Source organism: Bufo gargarizans, chromosome 8 (assembly GCF_014858855.1).
Source record: "Bufo gargarizans isolate SCDJY-AF-19 chromosome 8, ASM1485885v1, whole genome shotgun sequence".
Taxonomy (NCBI): domain Eukaryota; kingdom Metazoa; phylum Chordata; class Amphibia; order Anura; family Bufonidae; genus Bufo; species Bufo gargarizans.
This window is the reverse complement of record NC_058087.1, coordinates 131,755,870-131,759,575: the sequence shown is the minus strand read 5'-3', so window position 1 is coordinate 131,759,575 and position 3,706 is coordinate 131,755,870.

Genomic DNA, 3,706 nt, shown 5'->3' with positions numbered 1-3,706 from the left:
TGTTCGTTTTTTTTTTATTCAGTCGTTATTCGCGAACTCAAGTACAGTGACTCATTGTCACTGAAAAAGACAGCGCCTCATGGTCCTAATGGGTTTCTGTCACCCCAATTTTCGCCATTAAACAGGCTGACATTATGCATGTGAAAATGTCACCTGAATTTATCTCTGCATTTCTTTTATTTAAGTATGGCCCCATTTTCGTGCAATTTTAACTTTTATTATATGCAAATTAGCCTCTAGGAGCAGGGGGGATGTTGCACCTGCTCCTAGAGGCTACGTTCGCCCACCTCATTTCCACGCCCTTCTGTCTTGATTGGCAGAGCCAGCGTTGGTCCTCCTGCTGGCCCCATCTGCCGTATAAATCTCGCGCCTGCGCCATCCCGTTAAGTATTCGGCACAGGTGCAGTGAGGAAGCCGGCGAGCTAACTGCGCCGTATACTGAACGGGACAGCGCAGGCACGAGATTCGCACGGCAGACAGGGCCGGCAGTAGGAGACAAACCCTGCCTGCCCCTGTCAATCTAGTGTAGTAGGGCGTGGCCAGAGGTGGGAGAACGGGGCCTCTAGGAGCAGGTTCAACGCCCCCCTACCCTCTGCTCCTAGAGGCAAATTTGCATATAATAAAAGTTAAAATTACACGAAAATGGGGGCCTACTTAAAAAAAAGAAATGTAGAGTTAGTCAGGTGACATTTTCACATGCATAATGTCAGCCTGTCGGTATTTATTTGCAACCTGACATCCAATAAAAATCTGAAGATCTGATCTAATAATCAGTTGTTGTGATGCCATAAATTCTAGCTCAACTCTCAGTATCCTAAGTGGCCGCGGAGCCCCATACAGAATTTCTCTAAAGATGCAACTTACCGTTTTTTTATGGTTTTACCAACAAAAGAAAATATTTTTGGGATTTTTTTTTTCCTCATAAAATAATGGTTAATTAAAAAACTAGTCAAGAGTGCAGAGTACGATGCAGTCAGTATGCATATGATTTCAACGCAGGCTCAGTTTTGTTACCTCTGTAGTGGGACTGCTGGTAAAAATATACGGTTAGAGCAGAACTCCCATAAAAAAATGTATTTTCTGGCCTGTTTGGATGTGTCATTTCACTGACATTCTGACTCTCCAACTGATGCAGTGTCTTGTGTGGACAGGAAGTCAGTTTCTCTATTCAATCCTATCAGATCCTCTATGTCAGTCTCATAGGAACGAATAGAGAAAGCACTGGTAAGAGATTACAACTTACATTATACATTATTCCTATTGTGGTGCATCTGTTCAGGTACGTGCCCTAGAACTGGTATAATTTACTCAATTTCCTGGAGTAAAAAAATGTGCTTGTGCCACTCTTTGCCCACCCAAAAAAAGTGTTGAGTGGGACTTGAATCCCTGAAAGTTGTAGAATTTTGAGCAGCTAGGATGTGCGCCTTTTTGACATAAGTATTCTGGTGTACAAGGGATGGTAAATATCCCCCTATCGGAGGCGTAGCATGGGTAGCCAGCGCCCGGGGCAAGCCAAGTATTGCACCGCACAACCCATGGACATGCCCCTTTTTATAGATAATGTAGTACATGTCACCCGCAGTCCTATGTAACACCACAGATAACAGTGATGGCTCTGAGAACAGATAATGTAGTAGATGGGTGGGAGGCTGGGGTCGGGCTGTAGCAGTGTGCCAAATTCTCAATCCAAACCCCCCCCTTCAACCCTACCCTTAAAGAGGACCTGTCACTACTCCTGACGTTCTTGTTTTAATAGCTTAATGCATTCCCCTTGTAATAACACTTCTGGAGGATCTCTTCTTATGGCTCTATGTTGTGCCCTTCCTTTATTATTCCTACTAGAAGTTATGAATGAATTGCTATTAGGCTTCAGTAAGGGTACAGCGAGGTGGTAACAAGTTGGGAGTGTGTACATGCACAGACTCACTCTATCCAAAAAGTGCGGCCATTTTCAGTCTGTGCAGGTACACCCCCCAACTTGTTACCTCCCTTCTGTACCCTTACTGAAGGCTAATAGCAATTCATTCATAACTTCTAGTAGAAATAATAAAGGAATGGCACAACATAGAGACATAACACTTCTGGAGGATCTCTTCTTATTACATGGGGAATGCATGAAGCTATTAAAACGGGCATGTCAGGAGTGGTGAAAGGGCCTCTTAAGGACACAGGGCATACAGGTACGCCCTGTGTGTTTCCAATCACCAGCGAGCGGTGATCGGAAGACAGGGCCTGCTGAAATCATCAGCGATCTCAGCAAACCGCAGGTTTCCGGGGTCTCAGTGACCCGATAACCCGGAATAGGATGGTGATCAGTGGTGTGATACTATACCACCAATCACCATCCTTAGATCCTGAGAGGTGGCGGTGACATCACCTCTCAGTATTGCATCCTATTGGCTGGACAGGCAGGGGTTAACTTCCCCCAGCTCTGCTCTCCTCCACACTGCTTCCGTGAAGCCAGGAGAGAGGAGCCCGTCCGTCCACCTCTGAGCCCAGCACCCACACGTGAGCCACCGTAGTGCCATCTGGCACTCAAAAGTTCGTAGGGAAAGGTTAGATTAGGCAGCGGGACTGAGTGACAGTTTTAAGGGGGGGGGGAAGCGACCCTAGACCCTCCTGGGGTGCAGCAGCTTGTCCCCCTTCCCACCCAAACACACGCACTTTTTGGGGCTTTAATTATTATTATTTTTTTATGTTAGGTTTAGGGTGGGTTAGGGTAGGGTATAAGTGAACGTGAACACCCGTCCCCGTTAGTATGAGCAGCCCTGGGGCTCGTACTAGTTTTCCGGCCCAACAGATAAGTCCACCTGAGCCCCCTAACGGTGAACTTGTCTGGTGTACCCCATAGGATTTTGAGCTCATGATTCTTGACTTTGTTGGCCAACCAGGATTCCAGATTCCCATAGTGGGCTTCACTAAATATGACTTTTTTTTTTTTTTTTTTTTTTTTTTTTTCTTTTTCTTTTTCAGTGACCACTTTGTGAATCTGATGGTGGAGCAAACGAACTTGTTGCCTAACAGTTTGTTTGCTGAACACCCGGGCTCCTTTTTTTTTTTTTTTTAGGTCAGTGCAGCCGAGATGAGGACGTTTTGGGGCCTCGTGCTGCACATGGGTCTAGTAAAAAAAAAAAAGTGTCAGGCAGTACTGGAGTGGGGACGTCCTCTACCAGACCCCACTCTACTGTATGGCCATGACACGTTCCCATTTTGAGGCCATTTGGAAATGCCTGCCTTATGCAGATAATGCAGCGTGTGTGTGTGTCCCCCTCCTTCCCGAGGTGATCCTGCCTATGACCGCCTGTACAAAATCAGGCCGGTCATCACTTCAGGGGCAACTTTTTGGAGGCCTATGTACCTGGAAGGGAGGTTTATCTGTAAAGAATAAATCAAGGCAACTGGACTTGCTGTAGATTTCTTTAAAACGTTTCACTCGTTCTTCCAAGGGAAAGAAGGTTGCTGTTGATTGCCTTCAAGGGGAGACTCATTTTCTGCCAGTATGTTTCCTCTAAGTGGGCGAGGTATGGCGTGAAGCTGTACAAACTTTGTGAGAGTACCTCAGGGTACACTTACAAGTTTCATGTGTACGAGGGGCGAGATTCCCCTCCCCAGAATGTCCCCCCACTCTGGGTGTTAGCGGGAAACTTGTGTGGGACTTTATGCACCCACTGCTAGATAAGGGTTACCACCTGTACGTTGATAACTT